Source organism: Coturnix japonica, chromosome 1, assembly GCF_054131305.1.
Source record: "Coturnix japonica strain WE chromosome 1, WE-NBRP24, whole genome shotgun sequence".
NCBI lineage: Eukaryota > Metazoa > Chordata > Aves > Galliformes > Phasianidae > Coturnix > Coturnix japonica.
Window position 1 is genome coordinate 81,375,983 of NC_140663.1, and position 17,432 is coordinate 81,393,414.

Below are 17,432 nucleotides of genomic sequence, written 5' to 3' on the forward strand. Positions count from 1 at the left end.
TAATCTTCCATCAAAGTACAGAGGCAGACACAATAGCTGCTGTGGAAGTAACTGAGTGTACTGTAGTTAGAGCCACTCATAAATACTGTTTGACTGTGACAGAAGTTTTTATAATTTTTAATACAGATTCATCTATAACTGAAATGAGATCTTTCAGTTGCAAGAGATACTATCGGTATCACAAAGTCAAAATACTTGGTGAGAAAGGAGAATATCAGAATATCTTCACATTTCATGTTTTGAACTTTAGCTGGAGATTATTAAAAAATGCTGATATTAATGTTGATTTCAGGAGATACATTTCTGTCAACAAGCAGGGGGTGAAAAAAGTAGTTATCTACCTTTGGCGAATTGTCTGGTGCATATCTTGCATGTCCTGATGACTGCCTACAAGTATGTTAGTTTTTGATCCTGAAGGATGTATAATGAAGGTTCTCAATATTTTTCTTTATATCTGCAGAAACAATTTCCATATAACAGAAAATATTTGTTTTGTGAAATTCTTCCATATGAAAATGCGATGTGATGTATGTCCTCACAATGTAGATATCCATGTATTCCATGTATCCAGGTGAGTCTTATAGGTCTTGGAAATTACCCGTTTCTATTTAGAGTTATTTAGGATGGCAGAGATTAAAATGCTACAGACATGTTTTCATTGGTGAAATACTACGTTTATTTTTTTCTTTGATAATATGCTCAAAATAAATAGCTATGATGTTCTTAAAATGTGAATATTAAATATTATGGTTTATTTTTTTTCCTAAATGCCTGTAAAACCAACTGCCTGGGATATATATTGTATTTTCAGTTACATGAAAGTATGAAATCAAAGTTGCAGTAGAGTATTATGTAGAAATATTTTTTGGCCATAAGTTTAAGTTAAAGACAAAAGGAAAAATAACAAAGCAGTTATACTGTAATTCTTAACAAAAAGACACTTTGAACTGTGGTGATGAACTGCTAGTATACAGAACAAACTGTGCTGATTTGGAACATGCAACTCTTTCAGATCCTTAGGAAAGGAAATGGGCTCTCCTCAAGTTTCTTTAAGTTTCTTACTCTCTCAGTTTCTTAAAAATGCAATAAAATAGTTTTTTTCCAGATGAAAGCATCCTTATAATACTTTAAAAGATTTGTAACTTTAGAAATAGTTTATAATTTTTTTGTAAAATACTTTTTTTTGAGGATCCATATTTCTTTTTGATAGGTCTAACGAATTTAGGATTTGTCTTCACTAAATATGAACTGATACCTAGTTGTTGTGGCTAAAATTACATCAAACTGTCTCTCTTCTCATTGTCAGATCCTGCTTAAACAAAACACCATATGCTTTTAGAATTATCGCTTCTTCTTGAGTGTCAGTCATGTGAGTATTTGAAACATTATGTCATTAGTGATAAATGAATTTGAATAATAATGATAATAATGGAAATAAATAAGCTAGATAAAATTAAATGAATTGTTCTTCATCTCTTGAAAATAAAAAAATACACAGGTATTTTGTTTTAGGGATTCATTTTATGTTTTAATAGTTTGTTTCAATGACTAGGTTTTCTCCTCAGTTTTGTACTTTTAACTCTGATGTTACTACAAACAAATCCAAAAAGGGTCAAGAATAACATTTTTACAAAGACAAAAATGTCTGATGTAGCACAAGACTGATGCTAATGCTTTCTAAATTAGAAATTGTTTGTTTGTTTGTTTTTTCCCATGTTGTCTTTATATATGTAGGTAATGCATTTTAATACAGTACTAAAATAATAAAGGTATTTTACTCCTTCAATTAAAAATACTTTTAATTGCATTTCTGAAAGCTAAATTAAACTAAATAAGCAATTGCATTTCTGTAAAATCCTCTGATTTGTGTGAAAATATAGCGTTTCCAAAAAGGAAAACTCTTTTGTTTTTTTCAAAAGGTACTCAATCAGCTCTACCACCAATCAGAATTTCAGTATTTCGAGAAAAAGAATATGCTTCTTGGAGACACATTGCAACAGTGAACTGTGGAGGTAATCTGTTGCATGAAGGTATTCTTGAAATAGGCACCTTGTATATAGAAACCGAATCACGCTTTGAATCCATGTTTCTTCTTGTTACATAGCTATCATTTCACTGTATCACTACGAAAAATATTGTACAACAGTTTAATTTATGACAGTGTTTACAGTGCATGCACTTGAATATCCTGAAGAACATCAATACAACCATGTCATGAGAGTGCATCATAATAGATATCCTAGTGTTGGATACTGCAGCCCATTTTTTGAGTGCTATAGGATCATTTTTTCTATACTATAGACAGAGAGAACTAAGGGAGGGAAGAAAGCTTCTAACCATTCAGCTCATGATTTTATGCTGACTGTGGGAAGGAAGTGAGTTATTTTGATTTGTAAAAGACAGATGAACTTCAAACATTTGACTGTACCTGGCACGCTGTTGAAATTAATGCTTTTATAAAACATTTCAGGCTCTTGAAATTAATGTTTATACTAAAAAGCGTGGAATGCGATGCCTGTTTTGGTAGCTAAAACCTTATTTAAAAAGACAAGAAGTCACATTCGGTATTTGATTTCAGAAAGCAATTTGTTTACATCTGGATTCAAACTCACATTTGAATTTGTGGGTAGAATGAATTCCATTTTCCCTTCTTTCACCAGCAGAAATAGGCATTGTTTGCTGTACCGCCAATTCATGCCTTTCAGATATACTCACTAATGTAATTATTCTGTGGATGGGACATATAATACATACATTGTGGTCATCTGCTTTTTATATGAAATTGCTTTATGGAGGGAGGTAAATATGCAGCGTAGAAAATAACTGTTTTGCATCCAAGGAGCAGTTGTCTGCTGGCGTGTTCAAGCACAGCCTCCCTTTTCGAGTGCCATCTAGAGGAGGCCCTTCCCTTTCAGTCTCTCACTTTAAAGCCCAGGAAACACCAGCAGAAGATGGAGAGGTTTTCCCCCCACCCCCTGTTGGGCTCGCCACCCTGCTCCCAGCCCAGGGATTTGAGCAGCCGCCTTGTTAGCAGGAGCGCTCCCTTCTGTTTTGATGTTTTGGTGGTTTCGTGATTGCTACCAATTTCCTGCAGCCAAAACATAAATTTGTCATAACTGTAAGCCTGTGAAAACTAATTGAAAGAAATCAGCCGTGACCACTTAGGGCCAATTGTGACGGTTAGAAAAGGGGTAATGGAACATCATAATTAGTTGATGTTTCATGGTGCTCACCTGAAATTTTTGCACAGATTGGGGTGCGCTGGGTTGCTTAAGTAAGTATTTGCACGCAAACTAGTGATATTTGATCCACCTCAGTGTCAAGTGCTTCCATAACTTTAAAAATTAAAGAAGCTGAGAGTCTCAAGTGGATTCCAGTTGGCAGTTTGATTCAGATTTTATTATCAGCAATGGCTCTATAATAAGCATGAACTGTCCTCTCAGATTAGCTATGCCTCAGCAGCTCCCCGCTCTGCGTCTCCCTCCTCCCCTGCCTTTTGCTGAAAATGGAAGAGGCCATCTGCAGGCTTTAGCTTGCTATTCACGCTGGCTGCTAGGATTCTGGATGAAACAAGGCAATATATGTGCTTGTCTTCCCACAAAATGATCTTTCTTTCAGGCTTGAAAAAATCCTTTGCTGCCCTCCTGCCCTCCACATTCTCCTCAGTGTGCCCTTGGTTCTCTTAAACATACAAATTGCATAATGGCAAATGTGGCACTAGGTAGACAAACATGAAACTTAGCCTAATGATTGAGCTTTTCAGTTGAAAACTGGTGGGATTTATCTCCTCCATACATAGTGGAATGAATGGAAATGATAACGCTTTTTAGATATAAACAGACCCCTTGGGCAGCTGCGCATACTTGTTTGTTTTGCTGGAATTATACTTGGTACGTTGCTTCATTTGCTTTATAATTTAGGAGCTTGGAATGACATTGATAAACATGAGCCGTATAAAACTGTAAACATAAAACCAAAAAAGCATTTCCTTTCTTTGATACTTTAATACTGAGAGATTAATTACCACGATGATTAATCTCCAGTGATCTCCCTTCGGTAAAATCTAGAGCTTGTTATTAATAGCCTCTTACTATGGGTGTTGTGAGCTTGCTACATTGCTCAACGAGTATGCAAAAACTCTGGAAGCGAAGGAGCATAAGTGGAGGCCGACAAAAACATCAACATTCTCACAAGACAGATTTCTAGGTTCCCTGAAGCCAAAATCCCTGAGTCACTGTACCACATACAAGGACACTTCAGTTGCTGAAGTGATGAGCTCCTTCCAAACTGATTAAAACAATATGTGCGTCAAGGAAAATAGAATTTTGAAACAACTTACATAGCAAATGGGGAAATCTGGTTTGAAGTGATATCTAGGCATACAATTGCATGCCATCGTTTGTAATTAAGCAGAACTTGTATCAGAGTTTTCCATGGTATAAAAGTGTGTTGCCAAATGCAGAAGGATGTACTTCAGGTCAGATGAGGGATCATAAAGATTGTTTTTCTGTGTGGGTGCAGTGCAGGGGAAAACTCTCTCCTCTGGATGTTGATACCAGAAGTGAAAGTGAAGTTGTACACCTCCAGTTTTCTGTATCTCTGAAGTCTGTGTTCCTAAAAAGAAATATGGCTTGTAAACGTGTGTTTTTTTGGTGGCATGGTTTTCTGGAAAACTATTTTTTGTATCTTATACAGTACAAGACAGTTAATCTAAAGGTTCTCTAACCAATTTTTGTATCTGAAAAGTTAACATGAAGTAAACAATTAATGTAAAGCAAACTATTTATACTGAAGTTAGGAAAACTAGAAGCTGATGTTCGCTATTGTCCAAGAGTTAAAATGTGAGTTACAGAAAAGAGCATAACTGGGAAAAAGAAAACATCAAAAAATCTATAGGACATGGATTATAGAGCTAATCAACAGACTAACCACAGGGTTGTACATTGAAGAAGACTAAAATACTCAAAACCTAGGTTTGCGAGCTTTGACTTTTAAAATTTGGAAATGTTAAAGCCTACCTAGCTATCTGCTGTATAAAAGTCAGGCTTTGACATATGACTCATCAAAAATACATAGTAAATGTGAACACTGGGGAAAGAAGTTGAGGTCATCTTTAAAATATTCCATGATTTTCTAAATATTTATCTATAAATACAGAGTTCCTCCTTTTTCTCACCAAGGAAAATTAACATCTCCTGAAAGCAGGGTTTATGTCTGTTTTGCTTGGAGATGCCTAAGCAGTAGCACTTGGAGGTGAGGAATGAGTAAGAAGTATATTAAATGCATTTAAAAAAAAAAAAAAAGGCCAGTAACAAAGTAAGATGCCCTAGAAGTTGATATATTGCTTATGTATATCAGGCTGTTTAAAGAATGAGAAGTCAGAAGACCTGTAATATGTTGTGAAAGCTTTGTACTTGGCATGATGCAATTATTGGTATTCTAAAATGTATTTGCTTTCAAGATACCCCATGCAGCACGCAGAGTAACCATTAGTCATTTATCACACTAATGCTCTACTGCGACTCAGTTCACAGGACTTCTGGACCTGAACAGAATGGACTGCATGCCGATATAAATCCTGTTCCATTACTTTTGATTTTGTTCCTGAAGCCCTCGTATTTTTATTAAAAATACATGACTGGGAAAGCTGATGTTTTATCCCATGAACTACATCCAGATACATTGTTTAATTTCCAAATTGGGCAGTATTTCTTTTTTTGTTGTGCGTGCTAATGGCCCTTAAGCGTGGGGGTTTATTTGGAAAAGTGAGGTGGGCAGGGCGAGTAATGCAGAGTGCCATGTCTGTCTTGCTGAACTCTCCCTGGTTTACTGCATTATTAAATATTGCATAAATTATTCAATGTCCTTTATATCAAACAAATATTTTTTGCAAGCAGTACTGTGTGAACAAATGGGTATTAAGTAAAACCCCCAGACAGAAATAAAATGGTGTTTCTTTTCTGTTCCATAGAAAGAGACCGGGCTCGTTTTTTATTTATTTATTTTTTTAATATCTCTCAAACCCTGGAAAGAAAAATCGTTGACAATTCTGTGTGCTGTTCACTTTTTCCATGATATTAAAACACTCCCATTCTGCTACATCCCATTATGTTTGGGAGGAAAGGCAAACGCAGCATGATAGGGCTGGGCTGCCCACAGTCACTCGCTGCGGTAGGTGAGTTACCGTCATGCTGCATTTTTTTGGTGTTTGGCAGCAAAAAACCCACTTAGTATGAGAGCAGCCTCATTAGCTGCTCAAAACATGGCCACAAAATCTACTGCAGAAGAGAAAAGGCTTGCTGGGAGATGGAGATTATGTCACACAAAGCACAACCAGCCCTAAGTGTCTGAAAGCCAGAGACTACATTTTTTGTTTTATTTTTGAATCTCTTTGTGTGGAGCATGCTGCTCTACATTCTCAGGCACCTCAGGAGCTTTCCTAACATGAGTAGTCCTGATATATTCCTGAAGATGATGCTCCTCAGAGGTGCAAAAATATTGCTGGTTTCAACCCCTCCCTTCCCCCCCCTCCAAAAAAACGCACACTGCTCACACTGCTACTGCTGGAGAGACTCATGGTGTGGGGTTGCCTATGCAGGAGCAACAACAGAAAAAGACATAGTGTGGAATAAAAATGCTTTTAATGTGTACAGAGGTGGATGTGGGGGAGGGAAGGAGATTTTGTTTTGTTTAGCCTTTTTTTTTTTTCTTTTTTTTTTTTTTTTCCCTTAAACAAAAGGGGAATGTTCCCTGTACCGGCACTTGTTGTGGATGTTGCGTGGTCAGATTAGCCATGCTGCTCTGAGCAGTTTAAGGAGGTCTGGGAACTTGGTGGTACCTTCCTTTGCTCACTCACCACAATCCCCACCCATAGCAGCAGCAAGATGATGCCCTAAGTAGCAAAGAAGTAAGGATCCAGGGATGAATAATGGCCCTTAAGTCTAGAATGAGGAATTTTGAGTGCGTTGCAGAGGTTTGTGCATCTTTCCATTTAAAATAAGTGGAAACGTGTAAGGGGAGTCCGGCTGGGGAGTGAGAGGTCAGGGAGCAGGCAGACTCCAGGCTTCATTACTGGGTTTTGTTCTTCACTGCTTCTGTTTCTCACCAATGGAGGGGTTGGTGGAGGGGATTCCTATGTCTGATCTGCAGAGAGCTTGAAGGGAGGCAAAGGTTCATTGCATTGTTTATTGTTGCTTGTGTTTTCTTTACAAAGATGTTGATTTTACAGAGATGTTGGTTTTACAAAGGCAAACCTTTGGCTTTTGTGGAAAGCAGATCCTAGTTTCAAGGTTTAGTACAATCTGATATTTATAATGTTTTATTCTGGGACAGAATTGGTTTAAGCACATCTCTGTTCTGGTCTGCATGTATTCATTTTGCTGTGGTTTTCCTTGGAGAAAATGACTGACTTCAGAGAGTTCTTAGCATCCAGACACACACAAAGATTTTGTCACTTGGCCTCAGCCTGCCCTGCACCACATGCTGTATTACGAGAACCTTTTGTAGCAGCATCTATATTAGTTGTGTTCAGAGGTGAAAATGAAGTGTTACTGACACATTAGAGGCTGCACTAGCAGCCACACTTCTTCCAGTCATATCTTACTAGAATAAATTCCCAATCGCTACGTACTATTTGATCTCTGAAGAAGAGGCTTGCTGTACTTGCTGTTATCAACAAAACCATGCTGTACAAAGGGAAGTGTTTATAATTATTTACTGTGCTGCTGCAGCATCCACAGGGTGGGAGCAGGAAGGGGCACCCTCTCTGCTTCGTGTCGTGTAAACAGAGGAAATCACAGTCCTGGCTCCTGGAAAGTTTACAACCCTAAAGCTTGTGTTATTTTTTTTTTTTTTTCTTTCCTTCCACCTTCCTCTTTAATCCTACATCACAAGAAATAATCAGCCATATGAATTTTTGTCTTCATGAAGACTTTAATATTTGTATTGCATCAGACAGTAAGCTTAAAATTGCTTAATGAAATAATTTGTTGCGTGATATGAGAAATAAATTAATAGAGAATGATATGAAATGGAGGATAGCAGAGGAATCAGAGGTGGGATTTAAAAACAGACACGTAACAAAATATCACTAATCGGGAACATAACAAGGTTTAATTTTCATGAAAACTGTTCAACTGAAGGAAAATTGCATCATTTATTTGCGACTTCTAAATAGGTGCTGTGGACATTCTCTGTGTACAGTGTATTTTCAGAGAGCTATTTTGTTTTGGCCTGTGTTACTGATCTGAAGTTATTGTCGGTTTAATCCCAAACTTCCATCTCTTCCTAAGGATCTCTGACGGGGCTCACTGGATTGGAAGAGTGCCAAATAAAAGACCATAAGAGCAGCACAGGGTGTTATTACTACCATTATTATTATTACTTTCAGACTGAGAAATCTAAATTTTTCCATACGCTTGATATTGCAGGTCATTGTTATCCATTTATTTATTTATTTTTGAGGTAGAAGAACTATGAAAGTAAGGAATTATTTCTTCAAGGATTAGCTATAGCAGTTGCTTTATCATTTTCTCACATATGAATTGTATTTCAAAGATTAGGCTGTTCTAGGTCACATGCATTAAAAGTTGTGATAAAAATTCTTGTTTATTACATTTATAGTTATTGAGAAATGATGAAGAGCCTTGCTTTTTTATTTCTGGTCTCATTTTCACTCAATATCTCTTTGATATAGAAAGCCTTACTTTACAGGTTTCCTTTTCAAAGGGACCATATTAAATTTCTATAACAACATGTAACACTTCAAAATCTTTTGTCTCGTCATTTGTTCTTTCATCTGTACCTTAAATTTGTGCATTTGCTACATTTTCCTTACTAGAGGATCTGACAACTCAGTTTTGGATTGTTTTGCTTCTTTTGTAAGAGGAATGCGTTCTAAATGAGATCATGGTGTAAATCTGCTTTTTTGTGTTATACAAGAAGGTGGGGGAAAGAAAAAAGCATGAGTTGGAGGGGGGAGGAAAGAAGGACTCCTAAAAATATAGTCTGCTGATAAAGAACCTTGCCCTCCAAATGCTGTGTGGCTTGACCTAACGGATGTTTTGTGGCTTGTGTGTATGCCAAATCACATTCAATGATTTTACGTATGAAGGCCAGTAATTGCACTCCTGGCAGAGCCGTTCAATTGATACTCTACTTTTTTTTCTTTTTTTTTAAAATTATTATTATTATTTTTAAACACTTAACAGCATCTTTAAAAGCGCACATAGAAAATTCCAAAAATCCTCTATCTGCCAGCATTTTATTAGACTGTAAATATCGTTAGATTCCAGTTTGCAAGTAGTGTTTTGGGAGTATAGCCCCACCTGCACATAGAGAATATTTTGCTGCATTATGTGCTTTAAAAATATGTCTTTTCTTTAATAGGAGAATAGATTGCATTTGTAGTTTGAGAAACTACTCTAAAAGCTTTTATTGCCTTGGGTAATAGGAAGAAAACATGGAAAAATGCCTTAGAAATTAATTAGTTTTGATTAAACATCAGTTTTCGTTTAATAACTTTTACTCATCCTTACTGATATTTATTATTTATTTAATGATCTTAATTTTGCTGTAAGTAGTTTTACAGCAAGTTCTCATTTAAAGAAATTAAGTGTGGTTTAGGTTTGCCTCAAAGACCAATGGGAGTCAGAAATTATCTTCAGGAATTTGTTATAATTACATTATATCCACATGAGCACCAAAAGAATTTAGCATGATTAATGCTATTATAAGGCATATGAGGGTCAGGAACAATAGTTTGCTCCTGTTACAAAGAGAATTAAGTACCAGCACAAGAAGAAACTCAAAAACTTAAACTACTGTTTTTTATAGCCAAGAAAATAGAAACAGTGGTTGTTTTATTAACTACTTATGCAGTTGCACAGTGAGAAGCTTAATAGTGACTACTGACAGCTTTGATTTAGTTGTGTTGTAGATGAAAGCTGACAAGTGGAATAAAGTTGGAGAGAGTTATAGAGCAAGTGTTCTCTCTTTTTATTAGTGCACATTAATTGAAGTGACTCAAAATTTACTACACTTTGTAGCAGAACTTATCTGTCACTTCTGCCTTTGCCTTATGTTTAAAATAATTTCTTTTTGGTAATATATATTTATTTAAGGTAAAATGTGAGTTTTTTGGTTCTAAACAAAGAAAAATGGATTTCAGTGCTGCCTGTGCCACGTAAACTATTGTTGATCGACCCTGCATGCTGCTTCATCCTCTGCTGTTGCATACAGCGGCTTTATCCTGGTGCTGTCAAAGGTAGGATGAAATTCTACATTACAACGTATTCTGGATGTTTTTGTGTGCAAACCAATGGATGATTAATACGAAAGCAAGATCTAGTACAAAACAAACCAACAAACAAAAAGCAAGGACAAAAAAAAATCACACCCCACCAAATGAAAGCCTAATGCTCTTCTGGAAGCGATGTACAGCAAAACCAATGTGATGTAAGATGCAACCATGTTTAAGGTAATATGAAGAAATCAGCATTTTTCCCTTGTAAGCTTTCAGCTGTAGCCTGAGTTTTTGGCACAATTGGATTTTACCCCGTTTCCATGTTTTCCACAGCTTTGTGAGCATACATGTAAATGACCATTCCTTATTCTACAAAAGAGTCCTGTTAACTATCTTTTGAAGTGTTATTTGGTGGAGTATTGCTTTAGTTGTCCATATGAACTCACTGCAATTAGCACTTGAGTTTTTTGTTTGTTTGTTTGTTTTTTCTTTGGAATAGATGATTCTTTTTGTTGGTTTTTGTTTTCAAATACGAAGTTTAAATTAGTAATAGTATATATATATATATCTACATATATGTATATGTGGATAATAGTTATCATTAAAGTAGATTTTGGGTGTTGTTTTTATTTATCCTTTGTTTTATTTTTTTCTTCAAGAGAAGAAATTGGGAGGAGATAGAGGGTGGCATGCCTGGCTTTTGTAGTACTGCAAAACGAAATATTGTGACTGAGGTTTTATTCTTAGCTGTTTAATTCACTTCACTAGTAATTAGAATCTTCATGTAACTGTATTGCTAGTTAAGGAACTGATGGCAGTTTCCTTTGAAATCTGTGGTCAGATAATTTCCCTATGTTATGGTCAATCACTTTAAAAGCCTATTTTAAAATTAATGGAAATCAAACAGTAACAATAATTGTGAATTTGTTTTCACCGTTTACGTGAATAGTAGTATTTTTTTTTCCTGTATTTTATACTGATATTTCTTTCTTTTTGTTCTTCTACCCTGTATAATTCTTTATACTTTTTGCTTTGTTTTTTCCTCCTCTTCCGCCCACTCTTGGTGACAATATATAAAAAATAGCCTGAAAGCACATGATAGATGGCAGTTTGAATTTAAAGGATTGTTGTCACATATCTTGACATTTATTCAGTAGATCTGTTGTTTTCATAAGTGAATCAATATTTTTATAATTTACTGCTCTGGTTGTTGTTTTGTTTTGTTTTGTTTTGTTTGTTTTTTTTGTTGTTGTTGTTTTGTTTTCCTCTTTGTGTGTGTTTTCCTACTCGTTAGGTTATGGAAAATGATTTAAAAAAAAAACAAACAAAAAAAAACCTAAAAAAACTCCCTTTTTTTCAGAGTGCGGGGAAGAGTATGAATACCTAAAGAAAAAAATTCACTATTTTCTCATGAGTGCTAAAGCATTGTGAAGCACTTTCATTCACTTGTGTTAAGTATATGAATTCTATGTCTATTATCATTCCCACTTTAAAATATTCAGGAATCCTAAATCAGGTCATCCCTTTAGATTAAATGAGAAACTTTGAGCATGTGTGGCAGAATCACTTGGGAGGTCATCTGGTCGAAACCCTGCTCACTTAGAGAAGGTTACCCAATCCAGACCTGGGGAAACCAGCTTAAGAAATATGTTGAGATGTTGGAGCAGGTCTAGCAAAGGGATACAAAGATGGTTGGGGGGCTGGAGCACCTCTCTTATGAAGAAAGGTTGAGCTAGCTGGGTTTGTTTAGCTATGAGATTAGAAGGAGCCAGGGAGACTTTCCAGTACTTGAGGGCAGCTTATAAGAAGGAGGGAAACCAACTTATTACTTGGGCAGGTAGCGACAGGACAAGGATGAATGGCTTTAGGCTAAAAGAGGAGAGATTTAGTTTAGATGTTAGGAGGGCATTCTTTACTTAGAGGGCAGTGAGGCCCTGGTACAGCTGCCCAGAGAAGCTGTGGTGCCCCATCCCTGGAGGCATTCAGAGCCAGATTGGATGGGCCATGGGCACCCTGAGCTGCTGGGTGGTGACCCTGGCCATGACAAGGAGTTGGGGCTGGGTGGTCTTTAAAGTCCCTTCCAACCCAAGCCGTTCTGTGATTCTTTTGATTTGTCTAATAGCTACTCAGCCATTTGTATATACACTTACAATTTTCCCTATCACAGTATAATATTTTAAAAAAGAAAAATCACTTACCCTTTAAAAGATGAAGCTTATGTGTCTTCTATAAACTCCTGGTTGAAAGTGCAAAAGGAACCTGGCTGAGGAATTTCCTGCAGGTGTAGCAGGTGACAGAGAGAGGTAATGGGCACCTGGATCTCCATGAGAACACAGCCATGTTTTATGTTTGTTCCCTGAGAAATAAGTCTGAAAGAAGATGGCTTTAGACTATCATAGCTTAGCACATCACCTGCACACACAGGTATACTTGTGCTTCTGTTGGCGGAAGTCAATCAGAATGCATTTATTATATTTATTAGTAGATGCTCCAGGATGTTGTGCAGTGAGAGTGCTACCGTAAATGTGCAGAAGAGTGCCAATTTTCTATACACTGGAAAGCATTTGCTTTAGACCAGTGTACAGAACTGAATGTTTACATGAGTTGGCAATGCTCTTTTCTGCCCTCTGCATTTTGAGTGATACATCACTTCAGAACAACATGATGAGGTTTATTTTATGTGTAGAATTTATTTCTTTAAAAGCTGTGTTTCCTGCATGAAGCAATAGTTCATTAAATGAGTTTTGCCTGTCAGTCTGAAAAACATTACTTTGAGATAGAAAAGCTAAACAGTGGTTGTTTTCTCATTTCTGTTTCAAAATCTGTCATAACAATCATATGTGCAAATAGATGAGGTGTGCATCTACCTTGTGACCTTTGTAACTCAGCTGTTCATCGGAGGAATATGAAAGACAGCCTCTTCATACTGCCAGTTAAGAATGACCACAAATTAAACCTAAATGTTTCTTAGTATTTTTCACCCAAAAGATGGAGAAAGTCTCTCTTAGAATTGTTAATTTCTGCTTGTAAAATAGAAGCTTGAAATAATTTCAAGGCAGGGCCAAGTGGAATCTTGTGTCTTTTGATTCCACACCTCCAATTTGGATAATGCATGCATTTACCTAACTTGCTTCTGCGTGCGTAAGGCTCCTGCATATTTAAAGGCTGGGTATTCAGGGATTATCTGTCGTGCTTTTTCCTTTTGTTTTGATCACGCAAGGAGAGGCCACCAGTCTACATAGCCAGAGCAGAAGGGTGGGGCTTTGTTCTGTTTTATTTTTTTCCCTTCCCTGAAGCTTTACCACTGTCATGTATTCTGATAGATACTGCATTTGGGGGAAGGAAAATGTACATACCTGTGTGTGTAAATTTATAAACTGTGCGTTCATAGAACACTTGCTTATTAACACACAGAGACATTTAGCTTTAAGGTGTAAGATTCTTTTTCAGTCAGCCCTCGGCAGTGAATCAGGAAATCTTGAAGGAAGGCATATGAAAGTGAAATCAGTGTTGTGAACAACTGCCAGCACAGGGAAAGAAAGTACTGGAACTATAATTAACGTTCAAGGAAAACACAATTACTAAGTGCCTTATGAGGCACCAGCAGATGAAAATTTCATATGTGACAAAATTGGAAATGATATTTATTTTTCTAGGGAAAAAAGGGAGTAACAGCAATATGCAGTATCACTTAATTAGCTCTTAATTGTAGATTTGTTGCTCAACTCCTTAAATAATGTTTCTGAAAAGATTCATACTCACAAACAGACAGATAAAAACTAAGATTAGTGGCAGGTGTATTGGTAAATAACTAAACAAGAAATCAGACTAGTATATCAGAGAAAAGAAATCTTTTGTTACCCAGCTTAATTAAGCCCTAGGTTGTGTAAAAAGAGGTTCCATGTTCAGACTTTTGTTTTCAATCTAAACAGTTTCAATTTTCTTTTTCAAATGAGTTTAACTGATTTTTAGAAGTGTCTTGGTGTTTTTTTTCTCCTAAATGTTAAATCCTTAATCCCATTTTAAGTACTGGCAGCATTAATGGCAGTTAGTAGTTAATTACCACATGTGTACTTTGATTCAGAAAAATCAGAGGTTTAGGGATTGGTATCACGCTACTAGTATTCTTTGTTGCAAATTATTTGCAGATGAAGCTAATTGAGTCATCTTACTCCATGGCTTTTATTCTGACATGTAGGTCACAAATTGAATCATAAACCCATACAGTAATAATCAGCACATACCCTTTAAAGACTATCCGTGATGAAACTCAGTAGGAAATAAGCAGTTACATTTCTCAAAGCCTGCTCTGAATTACTCTCCATAGCACACTACACAGTAGTACAAAAAAATTACTTTGAGTCTAAGTATAAACATATTTTCACATATTAATAGATATGTAAATTTGTTGTATTTGTATAAAGAAAATTAACATTTTATTCAGTGTTTCATTATAGCAAATATTCTGAATTGCTAAATCTGAGAGTTTTCTTAAAGGTGATTGCATGGCACAACAAAGTTGTAAAACTATGCACGCCATGGCTTAAATGTTTACCTTATGCTTTGCAGTGCCTCACAGTTATCTTCTCTTTATTTAGCAGAAAAAAAGCATGCATCCCAAAGTCATAGTAATTGTGGCAAGTAGTCTTTAACAGAATAGAATGCAATAGAAATGAAGCTGGTTTTAATAGTTTCTCAACTGCAATTAGTTTTTATGTCATTTTCCTTCCATTGCAGCCACTGTGAAAATCTCCATGATATACTTGTGGCTTGAAAGCATGAGAAGTATGTTTCAGTCATTCATCTTTCTCAGTGTTTTGCTTTAGGAATACTTGGGGTGTGCTCACAGTGTGCAAGTTACATGGTAAGGTACAAATCAAGTTACAGAACATACAGACTCTATATTACAGAGGGAAAAATATATTGCCTAGCACAAATTAACTCATTTATTGAATTATGTTAAGTAGCACATATAAAGTAGAGGTTATAACCTTTGAAAGAAACCAGTACAAAATACCATGAGTATATGATCTTATAATACCTCTGACTTAAATATTTTAATGCTGTGCAATCTCTGTGTACAGTAGATGTTACCAGGCATCATGATTTAAATTAGTGAGATTTACTAAGCACTGCAGGCAGATTCTCTTGTATGTGGACAAATTTTCATCTCAAAGCAGCTAGGAACTTTGTTATCTTACTTAGACACTTCGGCATCATGTCAGATAAGGTGTACAAGAAATATGATGCAGCACTACGTAATCCAGAAAACATTTGGAGAAAAGAGCATTTTTAATTTTACGTTACTTTTACAAAAATAAATCCTCAAATTAGCAGTAAAAATTGCACAGCACATTATCACATTGTGCTTGCTTTTTTCAGTTGGAGGTCAGAGAAATAAAGAACAATGGATGACACTTTTCAGTATAAAAGCATGAAACGTTTGGTAGCATAGCACAAAAGACACTGGCTAATCAGGTATTCTGCATTTAAATACGGGTTTAAATAAGATTAGGAATCCAGACTGTGCAAGAGATTTTCAAGTCCAGAGGTCAGAAAAAATGCTAATGAAGTAATAGGAAGTATTCAACTAAGGTTTATCCATGTTAGGAACTCATTTCTCTTTGAAGAAATCCTTCAGCCAAAACACTTTTGGCCATATATTTTGTCTCACATAATTTAGACATTAGTAAGTCTACGTGTTTATTAAGAAAAAAATCTAAGTCTCTTGTGGAAAGATCTGACTTTATTTATTTATTTATTTACTCTGTGGAGGGCTTTAGATAAGCTCTGGATATTTTTTGTGGGACTTGATGGTTACTTCTTAAGACTGATTGTGCTCCTGGTATGCTAGGTAAAACAGAACCAGTCTGTCTGCTACAGTGCCCTGGTGATGTATGAATATGTGGAAGCAGCCTTATTCTTGGCTTCCTTGATTCACATGCAGAAATAGAAATGATCATGAAAATAATATCTTTTTAACCAGATTGTCATGGTTAGCTACACCAAAAAGGTATTTTCATGTTGACCTTGTGAACTTGGAGTTGCTTTGTACATTTCTCTTCTCTTGAAGAAACGCAGGACTGTGCTATAGAGTGGATTATGGCAGGTAATAGCTGAGTCTGAGAGATCCACAGACTGAGCCACTTCACTCCCTTCTCTCATTCACTGGCCATTCCTAAAAGGGAAACTGATTTCCCATTTGATCTGGCCTAAAGTGAGATGTATTTAGTATTCTTAGAGGTGAAACTTTTTTTTCCCCAAATTTTCTGATAAAAATTCTGGTGAAATATTTGGTTTTATGGAAGCATATGTATTTTGTAAACAAATAGGAACATTTTTAGCACACTCAAATACATAACAAGCATTAGCGATCAGCATTTTCTAATTTAACTCGTCATTTCGTTTGCAATTTTAAAATCTTTTTAAAATTGATGATTATCTTCATTGAAAGCAAGAGCTTAAAAAAAAAAACCCTCGAGTTAGCATTTTAAAACAAACCATACTTAACATTTTAAATCAGCCAAAAATCTGTACTGCTTTTTTATTCATGAGTCTGTCAATATGCTCTGTTAATTGTAGAATGCTTGCATAGGATGTCCTACAATGAGGCCCAAAAGCGGGTCTGTTAACCAAAATAACGTGAATTTTAGTGCTGAAAATATTTGGTGATGGTTGTAATAGAGTTAGGTAGGTGCTCTCTCTGCATGTGGTTTGCTCAAGAGAAACTGATTTATCACCATCATGGAATCAAAGATTCTGTTTGCTACTTGTCCTTTCAGTTTTTCTGGAAATTAGATGTTTATTTATAAATTGTGCTACACCATTTTAGAGACAGAAATGGTCATACTTCCCCCAACCCTCCAAAAGAAAAAAAAAAATAATAATAAAATTAAAATAAATTTATGTGAAATTTTTTTGGTTCCAGTTCCAAACAGAAATGCTTTTAAAAATCACTTCTGGCAGAGCAGGATATTTTTGTTAATCAGCTTAGATGTACTGTGGTTAAAAATCAGAACAAACGGGAGGTCTGGCAGGACAGTGTATTACATTCTGGATAAACTCATTCAGAATGGTAAACCTGTGGGGAAAAGTAATTACTCGAGGAAATGTATAGCTGCTGCTGATCAGACTTTATTGCACATAATATACAAGAATGTTGTTGATGTTTTTGCTTTCTCTTCCTCGA

At 35.9% G+C, this 17,432-nt stretch overlaps 1 long non-coding RNA gene across 1 annotated transcript; it reads left to right on the forward strand.

Moving 5' to 3' along the window:
* Positions 1–464: 464 nt before the first annotated feature.
* LOC107321309 (uncharacterized) lies at positions 465–5,845 on the forward strand. The gene is made up of 4 exons (XR_001558528.3): positions 465–571; positions 1,307–1,369; positions 1,920–2,012; positions 5,528–5,845. It is a non-coding gene; the product is annotated as an uncharacterized LOC107321309 (long non-coding RNA).
* The last annotated feature ends 11,587 nt before the right edge of the window (positions 5,846–17,432 follow it).